Genomic DNA, 26,073 nt, shown 5'->3' with positions numbered 1-26,073 from the left:
GCACCCGCTGTCCTAGTTCCGGCGACAATCCGAGCAACCTACAATGCACACGAGAAACACCGAGATGGTGGTATACGATCTCAAAAAAGGGGCTGGCTGGCCTCCAGGGACGGGGGCACACAACCTTTCGCGATTGCTGCTGGTTTCGTTTAAAATCGCGCGGGGGGCAACCCAAGCTGTACAACCCTACAGAGCGTATCCGCGCGCAATCGGCGAGCGTTAAGACGGGGACAGAGAGGGTTGGTAACAGGGGAGCCCGAAGCGGTCGGCGGCTATTCAAAACGATTTAGGCGATTGTATCGGCTGTGGGAGCCTCGGAAATAGACGGGCACGGTGCTCTTATTCTGCAGCCGAACGGAGGTAGCTCGGAGAAAAGCGAAGACTTCGTCGAGTGCTCTCGTAGCTAATACTGCCTGAGGATGTCAACTGTGTCCTTTTGGAAGACGCCGTTTGGGAAGATCGTTACCTTGGAAAGGGAGGAGAGATGCAGACTGCAAAGCTGAGCAAAGAAGACTTGCGTATGCCTAACGTCCCGACATTGAACGGTTTGTAAAGAAAGTTTCTAGAGATCGCAATTAAGTTGCGATCTTTAGAAAACTACACCATTTGAGAAGGAACTGATACCTAGCCACGATACAGGCGAAAGCTCGGAAAGGATACGGCTCGCGCGTGAGAATCTTGCCCGTTATTAAACATAGTAGCTTCGATAAAAGCAAGTAGATGTGGCACGTACGTGTCCCTCGATACATGCCACTCGAAAATCGTATTGCGTCGTCGCTCTGACATTCTGAGGCGTGAATAACGGCGCAAAGCTAGGTATGTGTCGCCGTTCGTTCTCTATTTCGTATTCGGACGTCAAGCGCAGAACAACCGAAGCTTTCAATTCTGAAACGTCCCACCGGTTCATCCCTTAACGGGTCATGCTCAGTCAGGAGGCCGAAAAAAGGGTGATCTTTGGAATTTTTTTACTCAAAAGCTATAACACATTTTTCAGAAAATCTTTTTTCTTTCTAAGGATTGCATCTAGTACCGTGCATCGTAATTTTTTTATTTAAAAATATTTATCAATAACTAAGTTATTGTCCATCACTCGAAGGTTCTCTGAAAAAAAGAGGCTTCTGCGGTGACCACTGCTGATCGAAAGTCGATCATCTGAAATAAAAAATTCAAAAGAATTTACTTATTATATTATATTATCAGGTATTTGAACGAAGGATTTTTTTATCCCATGCTTAGTTTTCTTTTAATTGACGAAAATCAGGCACGATTTATGATAAAAATTGAAACTTTTACTTTAAACATCAGCCATTTTTTGCCAAATCAATATTTCGAAAAATCCTTCGTTCAAATACTAGATAATATAATATAATAAGTAAATTCTTTTGAATTTTTTATTTTAGATGATCGACTTTCGAGCAGCAGTGGTCACCGCAGAAGCCTTTTTTTTAAAGAACCTTCGAGTGATAGACAATAACTTAGTTATAGATAAATATTTTTAAATAAAAAAATTACGATGCACGGTACTAGATGCAATCCTTAGAAGGAAAAAAGATTTTCTGAAAAATGTCTTATAGCTTTTGAGTAAAAAATTTCCAAAGACCATCCCTTTTTTCGGCCTCCTGACTGAGCATGACCCCTTAATGTATTTCGTTCTTAACTGACTGGGCGAGCGATTAAGGCATCGGTGACACGATCGGTCGACACGATCGTCGGAACCTCGTCGATCGATATGCAAAGGTTGGAGCAGCTTCGCGTGATGACGCGACGAGTACCGTCGGATAGGCGAAGAAACGAAACCGAGATACCATCGGTAGAACTATTGCTGTGTCGTAAAGTATAGGAACGCTTGTACTATTCGTTTACGCCAGCCCAGGTCGAGCATGATTGACAATTTCGCGTGGCTATAATTGGAACAAAGGCAACTGAGTATCTGCACGCCAGGTACGACTTCTAAATATAATCGGTGGAAATGGTTTTTCGGTAGCAATAGATCAATGACCTGAACCTGTCAAGGCGAGCTGTCATTTTAGAACACTGTCTTGCAATTGCTACGAGCATTATAATTCTCTAGATTCCTTCCACCCACTATACTTTCAAGAGTTTTAAGTCACCTCAATTTGCCCCACTGCTCGAGAGAGGGTACGTTAACCAATGCGAAACTAATTTTCTTCCAAGTATAGTCCTGCAAGGAATTCCTGTTAGCACACACGAGAGAAAAGGTGTATTACGTATTAATGAAAGTTAGCTGGTTATGGTAAAAAAAGAAAGAAAGCATAAGTGGATGAATAAAGGACGTTACATGCTTTCACGCACAGACCGCGGAATACTCGGGCGTGCCACGTCAGTTTGGAAAAGTGAAATGCGAAACGAAAAATTTGTTGTTGAAAAATTTCGGCCGCGATAGCGCAAAAACGTTATCTCGACCGTGGAATTGAAACGCGGATACATCTGAGTGCATAGTGAGAATGGACCATTGTGTGCGTGGTAATTGTACGACTCGTGAAAATCTCGCAACAGTCGGCTCAAGAATGTGTGCCCCCTTCCTCGTAGCACTTAAAACAAAGAAAGTGGAGTAAATGGTAACTACAGACTTCGCGGATGATGCTGCAGGGTACATAAAAAGCAGAGGCAAACACAAAATTATACATTACTGTACAAACATACGCGCACAAAACTTCTACATGCAGAAAAATCATGGCGAATCCTTTCGTCTCCCGATTCAGAAACACTGGATCTCACACAACACATCTGTCATCGATGAAATATCAATCCTAATTCATTTCGATTCATGTTAAAATCCACCCAAACGGTAAAAAAATATAAACTACCCCGTCGATTTTGTTAAAAGCTGAATATTTCACTTCACCGTCTACGAACCAAAAAGAACCTCGTGTCACGTAGGGTCCTTCCTTTTATCGCTATCCAAAGTTTAATAACGAAGAGTTATTCGAATGGCCATTGTAAAGTTTCCGAGCGTTTCGTCGCCATTAATTAACAGGCGACGGCACAAATCACAATTGTCCGAGATATATGACGGGGAAGTTTGCTTCCACGTATCTCGGAAATATGTCCTCGGATGATGAATCGAACACGAGGGCGATAAAACTAGCGGCGTAAAGTTACCCCCGGAGTGCGTTGCTCGTGTACATTGTAGGTTTATAAAATCGCCGCGCCGTGTATATGTACATAAGGTCCGATAATCGGGTCGCGCTTATATCCGTGGCTGTTTGGTCCAAGAAAATCACTCGGACTCATGCCTGCGCGATAAAACTCACCCCCCTATCCGCTGCATGGAAAAAGCCGCAGAAGAGGAGTTTCATAAGCCGATAACGGCCGAAGCGGGATTTCAACGATCGCAGAATACCGTGTCCCCAGCCCACTATGACTTCTCCAGCTCATGAATATTCATTCGAATTAACGCGTGGGGACTGGCCATCCTCGTTGTTATTCAATAAACATGCAAAAACGTGGAATGCTGCAGCGAAAGCGGCGATATTTTTCAGTGCTGGGAAATTAACTTATGTATCGGCCGCGAGATCTGGCGAGCCAAGGAATTAGCGGCATACTACGGGCACGAGAAGTTAGAATTCGCTTGGCGAGAGTGAGATTTAGGTCTGAATGATGAACTCATGAGTTTGTGGGATGAACAAGATGGAAAAAATTGTCTACTTCAGTGACTTAACACCTCGAGGTGGTGTGTAATCATTAAAAACGCTAGGTGCGCTAGATAAATTTGATATTTGATGAGACGAATCTTACGTTTCACTGTTCTACGTGGTTCGCTTCCCAGAATTATTTCCACGCGTGAAAAAAGACTCCAGCTGAATATGAATTTCGAAAGGGAGCGCTGAAGGAAGTGATCTCAAGTGGCCAGTTGATTTTGTTCCGATTACAGTAGTAGAGGCGTGTAATAAGGGAGACGACGTAGCGAAGGCACTCTACGCGATCATTTCAGATGCTCATTTGACTGCGCTTCAGATGGAGTAGGAAGCTTCGAACAATTAAGAAAATTACCAGCGTATTCTGCCTGCACGGAAAATTCTGAATTCACTTCAACAAGAAGCGTCATTAAGGTATCCAATACCTCGAAAGCTCTGAACTTAAATGTACGTACAGTGAAAACGATTCTGTATTATATCGTCCAGGGTTTGATGAATACCAGTGGTATCGTGTTAAATACGCAGTGTTCTTTTCGCCCCCTGAGATTCGCTTCATTCACTTCATTTGCTTCATTCACTTCATTCACTTCATTCACCGGAATTATCCAGTGACCCGCGCTCGCGGATCGTCGCCAACGCCCCGGCGATATTTCACAAATCCGAGACTCGGCGGCTAACCGCGGCGACTCGTTGAAAATCATTACGTCGCTGCACTTTGTCTCGCTTAATTGCTAATTAATTCGTAAAGCGTCGCAATTAAGATATTGCCGTGGGAACGAAACAACTCGCTAGAGCGCCCTGTGCTTCGACCCCTGACCTTTCGCCCAGGGCCGCGGGTGTATCCACCGAAAAGAGTCACTTTAATTCCATTATGAATGGAGGTCAAGGAAGACCGCTCGTTTCGGTGCCGAGCGTGAAGAAAAAAAAAAGAGGAGAGAGACAGAGAGAGAGAGAAGAAGGAGCGAGCTATATAAATGTGTATACAGGGTGGCGATTACGCGGGATCTTCTAATGGAATTTAATCGGGTGAGATACTCAAACGAAGACGCCGCGAAACTCAAACGGAAAGAGAAACAGCCGGCCATGAGGGAGCCCTCTTTCCTCCTCTTCGTTCTCTCCAGCGAGAGAGTTTCCGCTTTCAGGGAGAAGTATCCATTAATGAGTGTAGTGCCGGTGACATAACAGCCGTGCCTCGGATCGATCTATCTACTTTTACGTGGAATTAATCTGCCCCAAATCATGCATCACGTGCCAGCCCGTCGTTCTCTTGCGTTCTGTGCAGAAACTGTTACACCTTTCGATTTCATAATCGTTGGATCATCCGGAGGAGTCCCTTAGGGGGTGAAGCGGGAAAGGTTACGTTCGGACGAGTTAAACTGAGAATTAAGGGTGCTAAGAAAGGCAGATCTCAAATTAAATCGGAGGGGACTGAAGGAATGCCCGCTTGATTCTCATTGCAGAGGTCCGGCTAAGGAATCATTTTCACCCCCGAAGGTATCACAATGAGGAAGCGTGAAAGGAGGTACGAAGGGTGAGCAAACCGAGCGTTCTCCCCGTTGAAGGACTGAAAGCTCAATCAGAAAGCTGCGACCCATTTAGGGATTCGTAGCCGTGCTTTTGTGCCTGCCTCGTCGTTATTTGCGAGCATCTGATGGACCTCGCTTCAGCACCTTCGTCCTCAGGCAAAGTCATCACCGAATGAGTTCCCTCTGTCTCTCTAAATAGGATGGCGAAATTTCGATAGAGGCGCCTCTTGGCGGAGGAAAGAACTGAAAGACGGGCTGTAGAGGTAAGAAGGCTTTCTCAGATGGAGAGTATTAGAAATTCTAATAGGCGCAACCACCTAGAACCGACAGATGTGTTGTAAACGACGTAAACCAAGGATCTATCCAAGCCTGCAGCTACAATGCCGATACTAATCACTCGATAGTGCCAGCGTGGGGCAAGGGAAAGCATACAAGTTGTATAGGAAATCGAATGCTATTAGATATTGAATTCAGGACGACGCCGATACACGGAAGACACGGAAGGCACGGAAACCGTGGCCAAAATAAGCTCGCGATCTATACTTGGGGTTACGAAATAGAAGCCTGAACGGGTTCGTGGATGTAGCTCGAGTCACCCTCCGTGGTATTAACGGCAACCACCATTTTCCTTACCGCTTTCCTTTGCTAATTTCAGAGGAGTCAGGATAAATTAATATATTTTCTGCCCACTCGCAGTTATCGCGCCAGACTTCGAACGCCTGGACAACATTTATTTCAAGAATGGATGGAACGAGTCCCACAGATTTATACAATCTTCTCGATTCAGAATCACCTGGCAAACACGCGGTACAAAAGAGTGTCTCGGTTACCCCGCGGGACTCCCCGTAAGATCCATCGTGAGTAAGAATAGCAAATGCGTCCAACTCATCAAATTTTGAGTACAGCAAGAGCGCCCGTCCTGATTTCAGAGCGTGAAAGTTTCAGCAGCGGCCGTGAGCTTCCCATCAGAATTATCATACGCTTTACATAATTCCGTCTGACTACAAATTCGAGGGTGCATTAGGTTTTCGTCGCCCAGAGAGCAACGAAAATAGAGCGTACCGCTGTACCCGCTCCCATCCACTTTATCCGTCGAAGACGCGACTTCGAGGTGCATCCACTTTTTCTCCAATCTCGTGGCGATTCTCGGGGGAGTGTAGTTCACAATGAGCATCGGCGAAGTTTGAATTACAAGAGTTCGCTAATGCGGTGCGAAAACACGAGAAATGCCGCGAAACCGCGCGGCGTTATTTATTTTCTGCGAACTCTGCTGCAGGCGGAGACGTCATTAGCGGTTCACGGCAAGCTGACGTATTTCAATGCGATTTCGTGCGATTCATTTGTAGACGGTGAGAAAAAATGCGAGAGCGATGTGTTAGGAGCCTTGGAATGTCCGTTTCCACGGGAGCGAGGTCGGGGGGATAGTAAAAGAAGGCACGACAAAACGTATTCGACGCGAATCACAGGATGCCCCTCTGTTCTTAATTCAGGAGCAAGGAATTAGTCGCACTGCGATTTAAGCGAGAGAAATCCGAGGCACGTTTCGCATGTTTCGCGCTGAATTCGAGGCGCGCGCTAATATTCAAATGAAATCGTCAACGGTGCGTATTGCAAATTGACTCCGCGCAATTCATGGAAATTTATTCGGGCTGGTTCACGTCCGCTTGCCGTCCATATCACTGAATGTTTTATAGTTTTAAGGGGGGGAAAAAAAATTGTCACCTTAAAGTCAATGTACACAGCAGACATTGGGATTCGAATATCACTGCTATCGCTCTTTAAAAATCCCAGTAGAGACCCTTTAACGGGGCGCGTCTTCTTGGGAGAAGATTAAGACTCAGTTGTCGCAAAATTACAGGCGAAAAAAAAATAGAAACATAGTCGAGAATACATTTCTAAGATTTTTACCTGTTGAGAAATTAATCTCCAAGCACAAGCTCCAACAGTGATTGTCACATGAATTACCCGTTGAAATCGAACGAGGTGTACGAAGGTGATTAATTATTCATACAATTTAATAACGCGATTATTGCGAGGAGTACCGCAGCCGAGGATAATGGTTTTGCTGGATGCAGAACGATTGGTTAACCTTGAAACGAAACATCGCCATTCGCGGGCGAATTTCACGATCTCCGGGTTCGTCGCTTAAAAAGAGAAATAAGAGGCACTCACTTATAACTCAACCCATAGACTCTGCTGGGTTCCTGGCAGGCCCACTGGCACTTGAGACACCCGAAGCAGGAGTCGATAAACATTTTTAGGAATTCCCACGAAAAATGACACAAGACGGTAAATCCTGCCTCCAAACCCGGCTGCATCGCCCGCTGATGCACTTATGCACTTTCCTTTTTGATCTCCTTCCGTCCCGCAGTTTCACTGGAAGTGCCGCCGGTGTTATCCACGTTCTTACCGAGGCGTTATGTCACTGAGGCACCGTTTCGCCTCAACACTTTTATATTATGTCGCTTGGACGCGAATCACCATTAAGTGGATCACTTTTCAGATCCTCCACTTGTTCACCTTGATCGCCCGCTAGGAATCGCGAGATTTCTCGCAAACTCTATCACCGGAGCGCGCCAACTATCCGACACCAGATTAACCGTGGAATATTATATCACTGAGGATCGTGATAAAAGTAATCCAGAAATATCATCTAGGTTCTTACGATCCCGATCACTTAACTCGTTCGTCTTATTTCTTCTAAGTCTCTCCTGAAGTCAACACGCGGGGTCCAAATGTAATTCAAACATTCCTGGTGAGTATTACATTCGCCGCGATGGATAGTCGCAAACTTACCGAATGAATTATGCGAACCGCGTGTGCAATTCGGAATTCTGTATATGATTCAGTTGCGAAGTTGCAACGAGTATCTAATCCACCGACCCACGAGATTTAATGAGAAAATTGTAGAAGAACGACTGGAGGAAGTTTTACTTTAAAACATGATGTTCTTGCAGCCCCGAACAGCGAAAGACTGGAATGTCAAGGTGTCTTTCGCGACGTATAAGAAGTTTACACTCGTACATTTGTTTGGGTACGTCGTGTCAATATGAAGTATGTTTCGCACAGAAGGCTGCTTCGACTCGCGTAATACAGCTGGACCTGGATTTACTACTCGATTGTCTGAGGCACTTGCTGGCCAAACTTTCAATAAACGCTTTCGACTTGGTACAGTTGAGCGATTAACTTCGTCGACTGATTAAAGATGCATTAATTTCTGACGAATGCGAGTAGAACTTGACGCTCGGAAGAGCATGTAACTGGGACGTCACTATTTTGCAATGCGACCGTTGAAGAACGATTATCGTACGAGAAAAAGAGGCACGCGGGATATTTATTATTCATCGAGGTCTTAAATATGCCTCATAAATCAGACACACACAAACAAGTGAATTACCAAGTGCTACTTCTGTAATAATCGCTCGAAGGCGTGTTACTTAGGAAATTTGAGATTTCCCCACTTCTGTGCAGAATAAACGTAATTGCGTTATCTTAGCCAGTGAAATTGCTCGAAAATCAAGTATTTTTGCGAATTAATTACAAGGAGATGAATGCAAGCACAGACTTTTCCTTTTATACAATGTTTATTACTGTCACGTGGAGTAAAAAAATATTTTTTTTGTCTACATATCCATTTTAAAAATGGCGCCACGCGAGGCTGAATAAACAGTGGTTTGGAAAAAGTGTCTTTGGTTCTGCCCTCGTATTAAACTTAAAAATAAAAATACAACGATTTCCTTGGAATATGTTTCTCCTGGAACCTGTAATATTGTAGGGAACCTCTGTGTTAGCGGGTGTGGTGAATGTATCGCCAACATACAAAAGACTTCCGCGTCGGGGACGCGATATAGCGGCGGTTGATGTAAACCAGCGTTCCGCAAACAGTTCCGTCACGAGCTACACGGCGGTAACACGTATCTACCTTTTGTTAATTAATATAAAATAAACTTATCGTTTAGAATACCTCAACCGTGCAAAATTACTCAACTCCCTACACAACACTCCAAAAAAAAGGGTAGACCCAAAAGTATTAAAATAGCGACTAGGAGAAAGCGATTTGTACGATAAATGTCGATTGTCAGGACGCACAGATGGCTTTCCTTTTTTTTATCTCGAAAAAGTAGGGTTTTCACACTTTACGCTGAGGTACACTCCAAAAAAAGAATATATTTTGAACATGCTGTAAAAATTTGAAGTCGATCCGAACCTCGGTTTTTTCGCAATCAGGGCAAAACCGCAGAAAAAACGCCTACACACCAGGCGACTGTACCGCCGTCATATACATGTATATATTTTCAACAAAAAAAAAATTTACAGCTAATTGTACTAACAAACATTACCCAAAAGTACTAGTCACAATTTGTATTCATCTCCTCGTAATTAATTCGCAAAAAAATACTTCATCTTCGAGCGAATTGACTGCCCAACAATAAGTTGTCCCTTAAAAGCTTGCGATTAAAACGTACCGAACGGAACGTGAATAAAATATAAAACTTCGCAACCGCGGTGAATATAACCAGACTGAAGTGTTCTCTACCTTCCATTTGTCACGCGTCGGCTAGTGCGTTACGTGGCCTGTAACGTAAAATTATGCAGGGAACAGTCTATAATCTAGCATTATGATATCTGACGACATTCTAACGTCAGCTCGACCTGAACGCGTCAGTAAAAAGCAGGCTCTAACAAAAGATTTCTTTCGCAACTTCCCGCACCTGAAATTAAAGAAAAAATCATTTATTCCCCTACTCTTCGACAAGAAATGCCAATTTAATAGTAGTTCGATCAACGCGTTCGTCGGGCGAGGAACTAAACCTCGATGGCGCCCATTCTGTGCAAACGAGACACTGGAGTCGCGACAAATTGCGAGCACGGAAGAATCGAATCCACACGGATGTCCGATCAGACGATGAAAACGTTTGATTGCCGGTGAACGTGCCCGCCTAGAACGCGTGTACAGCGGTACGAATGACGAGTGAAAATTCGAGTGGACCAATTCTGAGTGGCTTTGGAACCAATGGGGATCAATTAACGAACTCGATTAAACGGTTTCGCGAACGTTTTAAAAGGGACACGCGAGGGTCGGGCGAACGTAGCAAAGCTGCATCCTGGAAATGTGTAAATGCTCGGCTAATTCGACCACCCTCTGTCGCGCGGTTCCTTTAAATTTCGCGACGAGCGCGGCCCGAGCATGGTCAAAGGCGAGTTTATCGAATTCGTCGGAGGTGTATTACACGGTCACATGTGCCACCTCCCCTCGGGGCAAAAATTCAATTACAGTCCCAGCCCTCGAGCCATTCTCTGCGAGTCGTTAGCCCACTGCGTTCGAGCACCGATACGTTTCAATTCCGGCGCGAACGCGACGCGTCCATGCAAAGCTGTCGAAACCGAGGGTGTAATTTCCAGCGAGAGAATGCGTTTCGTGCGTCGCCGGTAACCCAGGCACGGGTCCATTTAAAAATATTCATTAAAAACCCACCCGACGCCCGTCGAAATCGTCAAATACAACGGAACAATGTGAACGAGATGAAAGAGGCCGCGTTCTGGGTACGTTCTCAGCTCGAAGTGGACCTGTGTTTCTATTTCAAGGTTCCTTTTTAATGAAAGGGCTTCACAATGGGCAGATTTTTTGGTTAACGCTTTTTGGGGGTAAAAGGTACCTGGAAGCGGGAGAAAAAGCGCGAAGCACATTTCCGGAGAAATGCTAGGTCGACTTTTGGTTTTGAGTGGTTTTGAATTCCTTTGAATGGAGTTTTTTTTCGAAGGAATGCCAGAGATGGGTTTCTACTTTTCTACTTTTCTAAATTTGAATTCCTTTTGCAGGAAGTTGAAACAGTGGAATCCCCGACCTCCTTCCAACAATATCCTGATCCCCGACAGTTTGAGATTCTCAGAAACGCCTGCTTCCATAGAAAATCCTCGGATTACCGCAGGAGGTACTTAAGTTGCATTATCAAAGGTGCTCTTTATAATCCAGCAATCTCATCCCCCGTCGGGTAGTCGTCATTTGTGCTCCGTTTAAAACCACTTCTCTGAAGCATGTAAGGTCGTCAATGCAACGCGGATAATGGAAACAATCATTCTACCGTGCATATCTCCCGCCAACGCGCTATTTATCTGCCACGTTCGCGTTCAATTTCACGCATCCATCCCGCGAGATCTGCCTGAATCCGTGAAACCTGTTACGCGGAGCGAATCGAGAATTCCGTAAGAACACGATGATATTCGAAAAGTTGCAGGGAGCCGGCAGAAATCGTAGCAGCGCGAGGAGCAGTGAGATTCAATTGTAAACTAAGCGAAATTAGGTAACCTCGATATTTCCTTAAGAATACCAAGGATCCGTGGAATTTCAATCTAAATACATTCCAGGCTCAACTCTCCTCAAATTGACGTTAATATCCGGCGAATATCAGGGAGCGGGCTCGGAGAGGCACAAAGGAGGTCCCGGCGACGTCTGCTCAAACGGAGCGAATTCAATTTGCCGCATTCTTTTCCACTGTTCTTCCCACTAGCAGGCAACTGTGCGCGTGATGTGTCAGCCACTTGGGCATAGACGTTTAGGCAAGCATTTCTGCGCGACGACCGGTTACGATCCGCCAGCGTTCGATCGCTAGAGGTGCACCCCGTCCACGGATATCGATAACGCGAGGCGTACTGCGTTCGAAGGCTTCAGAAGCAGCACTATAATGTGCTTTTCGTCTTTCTTTCTCGTCTGTTGTCTCCTACACAGTTTCTGTCTCCCGCGTGGCTTCTCCCTCTCCTTCCGCCGGCTATATAAACAGGAGCTACCGGTATCGAATCAGCCGATTCCTACGCGATCTTCGCCGTGCGCGATCGCTCCAGAAGGGTGAAATGTATTCCACCTTGAATCCGATCTAGGGATCACGATCTTCGATAGGTCCTGATAAATCTGTTAACTGTTCGGTCTGTACAATCTCGATAGTTAACAGATTTCTTGCAGGACTTCTAGAATATGGCAGACGCCTAAACCAGCCGCTGGTGTTGCGCAATGTCTCAGAAATATTAACAAATCTAGAGAGGTCACTGGAAACCCCTTCTTATACAGAATTTTGTTGTTTCATGGGCAAGTTTATTTCGACACGGAATTTGCACGTGCGCGATGCTTAACAGCTGCGTCAACTCTGCTAATAGCTAGGCTAAGGATGATCGAAACCGATTACCATGGATGGTGTTGTGGTCACGTAACCTCCTGTAACTTGTACGACCACGTCGATTCGAGATGCAAGCATTTTTCTCCGTTGCATTGATGGCGAGCGCTGCGAGTGGGATGGTGACATGGATAGAAGCTAAGCGTGGGTTTTAATTAGTCCGAATAAGAAAGAGACTTCTTAGGCATTTAGATATCTTGCTCCTTATTTAGTATACACTCTTACTTTCGATCACACATTGTGGATTTAAAATGTAAACTTGTTAAGAGGAAGCTTCAACGGCATAACAGACTCGATTCTTTATCGAATTGTCGATGGATTGAGTCACAGGATTCGATCATAGATTATTCGAATGATAAGTTGTTATATTTCAGACTCTACACGTACTATAGATTAACTATAACTATAAATTTGTCTTATGACTATTAATTTCTTGTTAATTACATTACATTACATTATAGAGTCTGAAATATAACATCTGTGCTATCTCTCCTGCCGAGCGTCGCACTCGAAAACAATTCACAAAATATAGTTTTGCAAATTTTTGCAGATCGATCATGTCATTAAAAAAAAACTAGAAAGTCGCTAGTTTCCGTACATTCAGCCCTTGTTGCGTGGAACGACGTGGAACATATAGTAAAACACTGTTTTAATAGCCATTTTATGTTAGGCGAGTCAACTGTGGCTCGATTTTTTTAAGGTTCCACAGAATACTCAGAAATTACAGGAATAAACATAATGTTATAACTGATAATTATAGTTAAAGTACAATACTGTCGTTTTGTTCTTTTTCCTTTATTGAATTAGGCATATTTTCATTTTATTGATATTTTTAGTGAAATAATAAACTGTGATACGAATCAGGTTTGTTTCTAACAATTTAAACCCCATATAAACCCAGTACCGCGCAAAAATAATTTTGTCCAGCTAGCATGTAGTACACTCGAACCACTGTGCGTCGTCGCGACCCCATCTTGCGAGAAGCGTCCCCAGGAATTGAATGCCAGCCAGGTATTTACCAGTAAGGCCCGTTCCACACCATGGGTCCGGTCTCGATCAAAATCATATCCGTGAGCGTCCACACTAACAAGTCGGACGGGTGTGGACGTTCAGGGATGTGATTTTGATCGGGACCGGACCGAACCGATAGCGTGGATCTGGCCTAACTCCACTAATTGCCTTCCAGGCGACGGCGCAAGCTGTTCCAGGTGAAATATAAAATCTCGAAGTGACACGGCCAGGAGCACGATGTCCGGCGAGCGTGAAGTCGCGGGAATGTCGATATTTCCTGGAACTTACTTAACTGGCCGAATGTCCTGCGAACGCACGAGGAAACATTTTCCTCGGGCACACTACTTTTAGCCTCTGATGTGGCGGAAACTTTCCGCGAAGGGAAAGACACGTAGGACTGACGAGAAACTGAGAAAAAATTCCAGATAAGTCGGTAGATATAAACGTAGCTGAATGAGCACAAAGGAGGTCGAGGTGAAGAGATTTAATTACGGACCGCTGCCTATTCATCCAGCAAGAAAATCATAATTTCCAAACCGTGCCGGCTTCTGTATCGTAATATTCGCAGTATACAAAGTGGCAAAGTTCCCTTCGTAAGTTCTGATTCGGGGGAAAGTTCGATTACACGTTTCGCCAGGCTGGAAGCGCTGTTGATCACAGCGCCGACATCGTTGTTAATTAACTTGCACGTCGATCGGCTATCCGCGCCGAATACGGATCTCGTCCCTGTTTTTCCCCCAATTTTCTTAATTAACTGTCTGCATTCAACGCGGCTGGTATAAAATCAGCATTTTAAACGAGCCCACCCAGCGAAATCCATTTAATTTCGGCGGTGCGGATGAATATGCATGCACCTTGCTACGTGATTCTTTCTCGTTCGATGTCACCGGATTTGTTTGCTATCGCTGCGCGTAATAGCCCGGGGGGTGAACGCTGAAACCTTCCTCTGTGATTCCCGGCGTGCAGTGGTATCGGTATGTACGTTTTCAAATATTCAACGAGCGACGATTTCGCCGGAAAATTGCGAAACGAAAGGGAAAAGAACGACCGAATCTCTGATTCTGCACGGCACCGAGAATGTGCAGTTCACCGCCTCGATTAATGACCGTCGCGATACCGCATTGTATCGGAATGGCTTTGGCCAGGTTCGCCGAGTTATTTATTAACAATACCAAGGTCGACGAACAGGCAAAACGGATGTGGCCAACGTAAGCCGGCTGAAACACATTCATTACGCGCCGTGAATAGCTACACTCCGAGGGCCATTTTTATATTTTCATAATCGAGTCCCACGTACTCCAGCGTTCCCTTTCATATCTATACTCGCGAAGCACCTAGAACTGTCTACGAGATCTCGCGGTAGGTATTAACGATTGCGTAACTGGCCAGAGTGTTCTTCAGCGCTCTGAAGAATTCTAAATGTAGGGCAATGCAGCGTTGTTCAATTATTCACAGGAAAGTCTAGCGCAAAGAGTTTCCTATCCTGGATCTGTAAGCGCGGACATCGTCTGAGGAGCTAATCGTAGAAATAGAGGAGAAAATTTTGAGGAGAAAAAACAAATTTTATACTTCTAGTATTATTTGGCACGTAGAACACTTTCCGATGATTTTTTTGCTTAATTTTGGTACTTAACCCTCGGGCGGGCGCGCCAATGAGAGGTACACGAGCAGGCGCGTAGTAAACTCAGTTCATCGGTTGAAAATAATCATTTTAGCCGCCTTATATATTACACTTCAGAAACGGTTTCTCTGTTGACAGTGGTGACTTAAGTTAAATGTGATGGGAAAATATTAGCAATGTATCCAAGAATGCAGTAAATGTATTTAAAAACACAAAAATAATATATGCAAAACATTTTTAACATCAAAAATGAAAATCAACTGGCACAAGCATCGTAGGGTTCTGGAAACACACCACGATCGCGCGGAGAGAATGTTTGCCTTACCGAGACCTAATGAAGGAAATACGCAGATCGGTGAACGGAGTTCACAAAGCGCGCCCGCTCGAGGGTTAAGTAGTGTTTTTTTTAAAGGATTCTTTAATTATAATATTATCACAGGAACGCGAATACCAGCTGTGAGACAAGTCTCTGAAGTTGATTGGTATGAGCACTGATCTAATGCAAATTTTGAGCCAATTTGGTCAGTGAAGCTTCGTGCACAGTGTCTGGTTAATATTGAACTGAATTCGGGAGAGTAAAGTATCAGAAGTTGTTTCCCGACTAAAGAAATCGATGGTCGATGCGCGAGATCGGCTTTAATGCCTGAATAATGAATGTTGAACCGATGATCGAAGATGGCAGGTGACGATGGCCGTTTTCCACGCGGCAAAGACAATAAATTTTCAAGCGGGCTCGAGCCTTTTACACAATACTCAACCGCGACGGTTTTTGCATTTTACGGCGTCAGCTCGATTTGAGACGTTCAAGGACTCGCCGATACCACCGGGCGAACGTGAGCAAATGGCGAGCCACATACCGACCGTCAGAAACAGAAACTGTGTTGTAAATGTGTAATAAGAACGGCTCGAAGGAGCCGTGCAACCGTCCTGTAACCGAGCAATTCCTCGAGTCGCTGGAATAGCCCAGGGGAACCCTTTAGACGAAGTCCTGCATTGCATGTGAAACGGGACGATTGTCCTCCTGAATCATGCATTTCCATATTACATAGAATGTAGCTATGCTAGTTTTAAGAGCAAAGAGAAACAGTTCTTCTCTGCTACTAATAAGACAATATCGATGGATTAGTGCACAAATATTGTACGTCCACTTTTGGTGTTTTCGAGAGAAACAGGTTTAAATATGCATATAAAAATAATACAAATATTATTTTTGACAAATTTAGGAAGTAGACAGATATAGAGTAGGGTGGGGCTAAAAGTCTGGCGGGTAAAAAGTCCCGAATTCAAAATCTCTATTCCTAAGCAATGTATCGAGTTTCGCAGTATACTATGTATTGGAGCAAAAAGTCTGTCAGCCTGAAAACATATATTTTATTATTTGTTTTCATAATAAGATGGCCAAAGTATAAAGAAATGATGCCAAAGTCTTTAAATTCTGTTTTTGTTTTAGTTGAATGGTTTTTTTTAGTTTTTGGTTCAAAGTGAACCTTTGACCTATATTTTTACTTTTTGTTAAAGAAGTCATACTTTCCTTTCAATATTTTATCTATAGGTAGCAAAAAGAATTGGTTTAGTAAATATTTGTTGATTTGAAAACAGTTTTTACTTGTTTAGTTTAATATTACACGAAAGGACATTAGCGGACTTTTGCCCCGCGCGTGGGGCAAGAAGTCCATTTTGCATTGACAAACATTTTGTGGTATAACTCAACAGAAAATCACAATATCAACAAACGAACTTCGTGAACGTAAAGCATAATAGTTATAGTTTATACAAAATAACACCAGACATCTCTAGATCGTTATTACTAAATTTCACATTGGTTAATATGAAAAACGGGACTTTTAGCCCCACCCTACCCTAAATGTGATTTCCATACAGCTAAAGAAACAGCCAAGAACTATTTCTCACATATGAAAACTGAAATTTCACAAAAAGTGAGCATAGGTAGAATATTTTTGCCCTAAGCCATCGACAGGATCATCGACTTTCGGAATATCAGAGTTGTGGTACACACAATATTAAATATGCAGGTCACTTCTGACCAAATATAATTAATGGATCTGGTATCTGGAGAATTCCTAGAATGGTCTGCTTAATATAGAACGTGGAAGCTTTGAAAATATTATAATGGCCGATCCTCCAATTATATAGCCTGAGCAGTATTTGTCGTCGCAACTTTACGACGTTCACAGTACACCGAGCATCGTCCCCCGGTCGAAGAAAGTTGATTTCCCCCTTTGAATTTCCAGCTTCCATTCGAGCATCTCTGTCGCGCGCGCGAAGCGGGCGAAAAGTGGAACTCTTTCCACCGTGGGATTGAATTATAAACACGTAACAGCATCGCGACGCCTAAGGAGAGTTTACCGTCGAGTTCGTTTCAAACGCCCTGGGAAGCGTCGCCTTTTAATTCCGCTGAAAGTGGAACTTCGTTAAGATGGAAATAAAAATGTACCTAACGGGCAGATGGAAGGGCTGAGAGAAAAGCGAGGAAACGAAAGGAGCTGGGGTGGGAATAGCCCTCGAAGCTCGACCGAGAATACCTCGTTGTAATGGGATCGAGAGCGAAGCGAGCTGGATCTGAGAGACAAGTCGGAGAAATATGGTGGCCAGAGGTAAAATGTCGCTGGGACTTCGATCCACGGGCTTCGGAGTCGATCAGGTCCGAGATCTTCGCATTTATCCATGAACACCGCTCGCTACGACGCCTATAACTTCCGTTCTGTGAGAGCCAGGTGAAGGACAGAAGAAATGCCACGATACAAACACAGCTAGACTTATTTACCGAGAAACGACTGAAGAATAAAAGGCAAGCGCATTTCTCTTGTGATCTTACGGAGCACTGCGTAAACAGTTGCCATCGAATTCAGAGACATCGTTTCATCTCTCCACCTCTGAGCGAGGCACGCGGAGATTCGGATGCTATTTAATTATCGCGGGGCGCGAAACACGCGACGAGTAGGTACTATCCAGAAGCGCGAGCTCGAAGAGTTTAAGCTATTCGTCCAGGAGTATCGGTAATCCCGCGCAGCTAATTTCGCCCATCGAATTCCCTCGAAAATTAAAGAAAAGAAAGAGGAAGCTCCACACGCTCGTTTAGGAAAGAAATTGCACGGTCCTCACCCCTCGTTATCCACGTCCCGCTCCGTTTCCTCTTTATTCTCCTCGTCCGCCATGGCTCGCCGACGGCTTCTGGTTTACCAATCTCCAAGGAAGGGCTATTCCTCCGAACGGGTCATCACGGTAGCATCGGAACAGCTTGACCGCTCGTCGGCGATGATTTTAAACGACTGGCTTGCCGCACCGCGATCAAAGAAACAGAGAAGAACGCGCGAATCGAGAGCTGAACACCGCCTGGACTCACTATCAAATATTCCTCAACTGGCTCGCACGAAGTAGCTCAAGGCATCGTTAACTGTTACGGCTTCTGAAATCCCGCAAGCACCCAATTCTATTTTGTATAATGCCATAATGCCATTAGGGCTATCCTATATCGCGCGCATTTCCCGCGTGCGGTGTATCGCCAGGCGAAGAAAAACGACGGGGGATTGATGGTCGGCGATGGGAAATCGCGAGCTTGCAGCGGAACCAGGCCAGACGACTTAATTCTAAGCCGGTTCCAGCAAAGAAGGGCCGCAATTTCTAGCGCTTAGCAAGCTGAGCGCGTTGGATACTTTTACGTTCAGCATAATGCCAATCCTCCAACGAACGACCGGCTATCATTATGAAACTCTTTATGGACGAAAGGAAACATCGGATTAGCCGCAAATACTCCGCTGCCGCTGGATACATTCTCCGCGACGGAACCGGGGAAGACGGTAATCCACGTAGGAAAGCTGTTAACGTCCCTTCGGAGGCTCGGGCAGAAATTGGGGAAAAATCAGAGGGATTTCGTCTAAAGAGAGGCTTCCTCTGAAACGAAATGACATTTTAATCCTGTCCATATAGGACCGTTAAACGGATGCCTGTCGACATCTCAATATACGTCCACGGTTACAGAATTATTATACGGAAGAAGATTAAAAAGCTTCCCTGGTCTGACTATAGGGAAAGCACTCGGGCCGCTCTGATGCAACTCTCTGACCGCGTCGTCGCCGCGAATTTTACAGTCATCTTTAGTGATAGCGAAATTGTAGCCTTAAGGCTCCCCCAAACCAACGCGACTATCCGCTCCGCGCCGCGGATCGGATAAGGCAGTAGTTTTTTATACGCGGTGGCTTAAGGGCAGTGTTATCCGTTCCGCGGCGGATCCGCTCCGCGCCGCGAAATTCGCGTTGGTTTGGGGGAGCCTTTAAGGTGCCACTATATCGTAGTAGGTGCTCCTTGCATTCGGCGGTACTTGCGGCAGAAATTCAAGATAAGATAGTGTGAGGTAATTTCGCAGGAACTACTACAGCAATAACCACGTAATCTCACTTTCATTTGCGTCCATCGTTAGCTGAAAAGATTGCGTACTTGCGCCTGATTACACAGAGCCGCGAAACTGGCACGTACACGCCTGACGGCGAAGAGGAGCGCGTAAACAGCTCGTGTTCCACTCGCAAGTGCACGAACGTGCACGACAGGAATACCGAAAGTTCGATCTTTTGTCTTTAGTACTAACTGCTACAATATTGTGACTTTTGCTAGTGAGAAGGATTAATCACTCGAGCGCTACAGGGTAAGGGGTAGATTAAGCGCGCAAGTAAATCTATCAGCAACGGAGGCCAGGTTCTGTGAATTGTCTTAAGTGCATCGTTTACCTAACTGATCGACGATCGAGCATCGTTGACCTGCTACACCAGCTTCAGAAAATCACCCATACAGAGGACACACTGCCAATTTGCATCCAATTCGAAATCAATTAGATGTAAGTCGATATGTCCGAAGTCACGTGGAAGCAGGTTTATTTGGCGGTGTTTAGACTAGCCTGGACACCGACCAAAACTAATTACTGTGCGGTGGAATACTATGCGCAGTGGTGTGGCTTCTGCCAAAGATTTTATAGTTATTCTGGTATGCTACCAGCCACTTGGAGCAGTCACTATTCGGATGGAACGGAAGGGAACAGGTGCATTCAATAGGATATCTGTAGATTTATGCAAAGTCAAGTAGAATCGTACTAACAAGATGAAAGTCCCACTGACCTATGTAAAGGCAGCTAACCTTGCCCGCAACGATGTAATAATTTTCTTTAAATGTTAAATAAAACCTCAGACTTCGCTATAAAGTGTGATGAAACGATGAACGAAATTAGATGAGTTTGAGTAAGTCTCTCCTATACAAATGTGTGCTCAGAATCCATTTCAGTTCAGTTGTGATGGATTTATGTAAATCTAGATTAATGAAATGTCCAGAGAATTTGTGTAGCCCACGATGACTGTTAGAGTCATCGCTCTAAATTATGGAAAGTGTGACAAAATAATTTAGCCGCAGTTAGGTAGCTTCGGTCTTTCCATTTAAACTAGAAAGATTCCAATTGTTCTTGACCGAGTTCCCTGCGTTTCTAAACGAGTTAATGGACCTACGATTAGATCGATACTGTTCGTGGGGTTGTTTTCATAAATGTGTAAGCAGCGTTACAGGCTTAATTTGGAATTGTACGGTAAATCAATGCCGCTTTGGTTGAGTTTACGTGCGTCATTATAAAATACCACAGGGTCGTAATTATCGCAGCGCCATCGAAACAATTCTGTTTAAAATACATTCGGAAGGACCAGAAGCACGAGTTTACAAAATAATAATTCGGCACTCCCGAGTTATGTATATGAAATTAAGTAGATGCAGTGGCGAACTTCTGTTTACGCCAGACTCACAAGTGTATGTACCTTACGTTCTCTTGCCATTTCCCCCCAGCTATTATTTATTGGCGAAATGACGAGCAGGTGTAACCCTCGTCACTCTTACTGTCACCGTAATAAACGGCAGTTTCCCTATTACGCGTACATAACGGTGAAGACTGAAGGGACTCGGGGCAACACAGAAGATCCCCTATTCCCTTCGCTATGTGCAGCATGCGCGACCATCTCTCTTATGCGAATGCACCTCGCTGACTTCGGCTTTATACATTCGCCTGGAGCAGCCCTGAATCGCGGCTATTGTGAAAATGTAACGAACCGTAGCCTAAGCGACTTCCGATACACCACAGACAACTGATGCATTCGTGTTTAATTTCCTGTGTGAATAACAGCACCGCCTGCTTAACACTCCACCACTGATAACGTGCGAACGTCCTTCGAAACCTTTTTACAGCGAACAATGAATAACAGGTAATTAACGCCAACTGACGAATGCAATACTTTTGCTGGAATGTCTATTTATTGGATAGAACTGTTGCCGAAAGAATTCTTTATCAACTATCAATCTAGGCGTCGCGAAAATTATACTGCTTGAAATATGGTAATGCCAGGACATTTCTGAGGTCGTTTCTTATAGAGAAATCACAAGTTGCGTGTCGCTCGTCCGTGCAATTACGACGAACCATGCACTCGAACACGCAATAAAGTATCCCTGTAATTTGAATGGAACGTTTGCGTTCTAGGCGTTACCGGCCTTTGTTCACTCGCAATAGCAGGAAATACGTATTCACCGCACTTATGCATTATTACGCAACAATCCGCAACCTATACGCATATGGGCCATCGTGGGCAATTTCGAATCGTTTACACCGCGCGGTGGTGCAGCGCACCGTTTACATTAAATTTAATCCTTCATAAATCGACCTATTTCACCGAAAATACGACCAAATTCATCGCCCCTAGAGACTTTTAAACATCCCTTACGAAATTTACGACAACTGTAATTTATAAGCATCAGTTTAACACTATCTTTGCTCTGAATGTAACCCAACTGAAATAAATTATAATGCATTTCACATTCTTCATCCTAACGCAGTTACCTTCGGGTTCATATAAGGGCGCTGAAAGATGAAGCGATACTTTTGCCAGGCGTCTTCGTGCAATTCCTTCGTGTAAAGTTCATTTTAAGGATACTAGACAACATTCGTTAAGTTCCGCGTTGGATTAAAAAGTCTGACGGCGAAATAGTACGAAGCAACGATGAGCACAGAAGAGCGCGGAAATTGAGAATATAAAAGCTTCCCGCGGATGCTAATCTGTGATAAAAGCTTTTATCCTGACCTCAACTGGAAAGCAGCGCAACACAACATAACGCAAGCTTCGATGCAGACTCGCCTGCTGTACCGCGCAGACCAAGGATATACTTTCATCTCGAATAAGAAAGGAGCATGATACGGGGATGTTGCGAATAGAAAGAATGCTCAAAGGAAATAAAGCGAGATTTGTGAAAAATGCGCACATATGTGTGTAGAATTTTCCAATCGGACACGAGTGTTATTGAAGAACATACATATGATGTTCTACGCCTACGTAAAAGTTTCTGCGTCTATGGAAAGTACAAGAATCTTTTCATTTAAGAATTTATCCTTGAATCGAACGCGATGGAAAATGTTTAATTAAAAACGGATCGCTCGTTTCAACCATGCAGGGAATTTTTAAACACCTGAACGATATTTAAATTCGTCGCGGAATTGGAATTGTAAGTATCGGTATGGCAATTATAACTACTTCTACGTGTAAAAAATAAGAAAGTGGCTCCGCGGTCACCATAACTGTCTGCGATGGTAACGTGACCTTCTCGTTATTACCACGTAATTTCCTGCAATCGCCTACCTGCCAAATGTTACCACACCAGCCTTCCGAGGACAATTACAGATTAAAGTGTTATCACTGGCACGCGAGACAGTGCTGTTTTATATTTAAAGGTGCTGTCTTATAAATAACTTCGATCAAGTATTCAAATGTAAACAATTGTCTTGGTCAACAAGCCGGGAATTGCAGATGTCTTTAATTACACATGTACGACCTATTAAATCGATTCAGCCTGGATGTATCTAACCTAAACGGAGGCCAATGAGTAAAGTGTACCAACGAATCTGTTCGAGCATTCGTATTTCATAAGAATTTTAATTCGAAACGATACAAAGAATTCCAACCTGTTCACGTAACCTTGGTTCAGTGCTGAAAAGTGAACGTAAAGACGGTGCCAAGGACACCACTGCCACATTAAATTCAATTTATCTGATATTCCTACGCGAAAGACACAGCGAATCCCGCTATCGACGTAAAACATCTGAAATCTAGAGTTTCGTTACGCTGGCGAGCGATCCGAGTTGCTTCACCGACTTCCCACCACTTTTCGTAAAGCGTCATCTACCTGGATTCGGTCCGAGTTAAAACCGAGGGAACCGAAGGTATGATAAATGACCAGCCTCGCGTGCCCTTCGTTTGCCTTCGTTGCTCGACGCTCCCAGAGAAATCGCCGGTGAAAACTCATTTGCGAGGGGGAAATTGAAAAGAATCACGCATATCCGCCCTTTTATTCCTATACGCGCCGCGATAGGTACGAATGATCCTCGCGTTTCGCCGCGAGCGATTTCGCAATCGTTCTTATCGCGTGCTCCCCAGCTGTTTATCGGGGAATCGCGAATTAGCACGAAGCACCGGCTCGGCTCGGCTTCGCACGTCCCTCGACAGAAATCGTCAATTTCCGTAGAGTTCCGGGCGCGTCGCGCGAGCAACCGTTGGCCCCGGCAACCGCGAAGCGTGCCCTCGCGCGGCACTCGCCAAGCGTCGTGCAAACGGCACGGGAGTGACGTGATGTGACAGTTGCAGCCGATCTCCTTCGACGCGGCGTCTGTCATTAGTTTATCGCCCGTCACGGCCGAATTATTCTACGTCCGCTTACCTCATCGGGAGTGGTTTCCACGTGGTCGAACCGCTTCTTCGTAGTCAGCTCCTCATCCTTCCCCTCTTTCGCTCCTTCGCGGCGACCAGCATCGTAGCCATGCGTGTGCGAACGTGGCCGTTCCGCGCGGCGATCACCGCCATGACACACGATTATATTCCATTCCCGTGGCTTCCACCAGCTCCGCGACAAACATCTCACGATCTCACCACGCACATGTACGACCACGTACTGGCTTCTTTTTTTCGGCGACCGGCAACAGGTCGCGGAGCCGCTCGTTAGTCCCGTGATACGCGACCCCGACCGGTGTTATTGTTTATTGTTCGGTCACGACACCTACGGCGTCGGTAGCGTCGATAGCGTCGGTAGCGTCGGTCTCGCGCTCGCCGCCACTCTATTTCGGTCCCCTTAGGTAAGAGAAGAGGGACAGCCGCAGTCTGGCTCGGGCGAGTGCTCGGCGACACTATTAGCCGAGCTTAAGGAACGTCCACTCTGCACGGACCTGAACAGCGGAAAGGAACGGGATAGAGACACGGCCAGAAACAGAGAAGGATTACGCGTAAAAGAGAGGTGAAATATACGAGTCGAGCCAGCGGCGGCTGCCCATTATAAATAGTAGCGACTGTACGATAGCGATGGGAGTAATACCCTCTCGTCCGCCAGGTGGAACGACTGCAGATACCGCCGATTTCATTCCTATCGGGAGTAGTAATGGCTATTTGAATCACTTTGCATTTTACGAGTCTGGTGGAGTCCCGTGGGTTTCGAAAGGTTGATGAATTTTTTGGAATTGTCGACGAGTCTGTCGTTCCTCGTTCTATGGGAAGTTTCTCTTATTTCGGAAAACATTCAAAGCGATTCGAATCTATGCTGTGTTCGATATGATTTGGAGCATAGCGAAGCCCACCACTGGTGGATAAGCTAGCGGAGAAGGTGGAGTGTGATTGAAAGTGTGTGAAATGTGCTCCCGAGTTGTTTGATAACGTTCGGTAACGTGTCACTCCCATTACTGGCGACTGGGTCAGTCAGGCAGAGATGAGTTTGAAGGGGGAAGAGAAAGAGGAAACGTCGACGGAAGTATGCATGCGAGTGGAAGAGAGACAGAAACGGAAGACTGTCTCTTACTCGCTCCACCTTTATTATACGCGTCATTGTTCCGTCACTGAAGCCTGCCTTGAATTTTAACGAACTGCGGCCGAAACGTTGTAAATTTGCATGATTTTCTTTCGACAGATGGCAATCATCCATTTTACAGTACCTAACGAATCGAGACAATGGAAATGTTCATAAATAAAACGCACTCTTACGACTGCGATATGGTAGAAAATTTCTCATAAATTTGCATTTGCAGTCGCTATTCGACAACAGCACCGATTCTAATTCAAATGAAATCACCATTTTGGGCATTAGCTTCGAGTATACTCCAAAAATAGCAATCTCTTTCTTATGTTTAAAAATGTTAAAGAGGATAATAGATTACCTTACGTTTATCCGAATATTTGTAAATCTTCGGTTCTTAACTGCTAAATAATCACTGCGGATGACGATATACGAGACCGAAAAAGACACCAATTTTAAACTTGTACGACTTTCAATTCCGTCACCTCGATGGAACTGACCGATCGCTGTTTACTTATTTAAGTTCTCCGGTTGCAAAATATTTCTTTTGGGCGCGAAACCCAAGGTACTAAAATTCGCGCGACAGCCATCGGTAAACGCCGCGATCGTATTGCTTGTTTTGACGAGGATACGTTTGTTGGCAACACTTCCACGCCTAGTACCTGTTTATAAGTTTTGGCGCGAATCCTAGGTGTCATTGCGTTCGCCGCGTATTTACGGCAGGATCATAAATCGATCGATATACATTCAGTCCCGCTTTTAGTCACTTCTAGTCGACGCGACCGCGGATGTGTCTTAAATTAGTGATACATAGTGTTTCGAGTTTCGTTAACGCGAGTGATATGACTCATCGGCAGCGCGGGTAGGTATATCTAACGTGAATTATTTTCCAACGGCGCATTGCACTCCCGTGGAATAAACGCTTGGATAGCGGGCCAAGTGAGTACACTAACAATAGATTATGAAATAGAAATTCCGCCATTAAGATGATTAGGGTTAGGTTTCGTACAACCACTTGCTAAACTTCGCCCATTAATCGTTGTAAATGTTATAATAAATACGTCGTTACTACTCTTATTACGTATTTCACGGTTACCCCTCTTACGCGACGTGTGCAAGGTTAAGTTGAAGTGGCGCCAAATATTTGAACCTCCCCTCGAACGACAGATTAAAAAATAACACCCCCCATCGATATTATCTTTTGCAAATTTACACGATTTAAGTAC

At 44.7% G+C, this 26,073-nt stretch overlaps 2 protein-coding genes across 8 annotated transcripts in view; one reads left to right on the top strand and one right to left on the bottom strand.

Moving 5' to 3' along the window:
* Positions 1-25,461, bottom strand: part of Rdga (retinal degeneration A) — a 72,806-nt gene extending 47,345 nt beyond the window's left edge. Inside the window, exons 1-2 of one of the 5 annotated variants that reach the window (XM_076808162.1) lie at positions 25,209-25,461; positions 23,729-24,230 (exon numbers count right to left, since the gene is read on the bottom strand). The gene's annotated coding sequence lies outside the window, so the exon portion shown is untranslated. Of the gene's footprint in view, positions 1-7,357; positions 8,890-23,728; positions 24,267-25,208 lie in introns of those variants that run through there. The other 4 variants (XM_076808163.1, XM_076808165.1, XM_076808164.1 and 1 more) reach the window with 4 other exon arrangements.
* Positions 25,462-25,670: 209 nt separating this feature from the next.
* The window catches only part of LOC143366809 (NADH-cytochrome b5 reductase 3-like), a 48,941-nt gene continuing 48,538 nt past the window's right edge, over positions 25,671-26,073 (top strand). The window contains exon 1 of one of the 3 annotated variants that reach the window (XM_076808183.1): positions 25,671-25,786. The gene's annotated coding sequence lies outside the window, so the exon portion shown is untranslated. The remainder of the gene's footprint in view (positions 25,787-26,073) is intronic. The other 2 variants (XM_076808174.1, XM_076808173.1) reach the window with 2 other exon arrangements.

This window comes from Andrena cerasifolii, chromosome 3 (genome assembly GCF_050908995.1).
Source record: "Andrena cerasifolii isolate SP2316 chromosome 3, iyAndCera1_principal, whole genome shotgun sequence".
Classification (NCBI taxonomy): Eukaryota; Metazoa; Arthropoda; class Insecta; order Hymenoptera; family Andrenidae; genus Andrena; species Andrena cerasifolii.
This window is presented reverse-complemented; position numbering and strand designations above follow the sequence as displayed.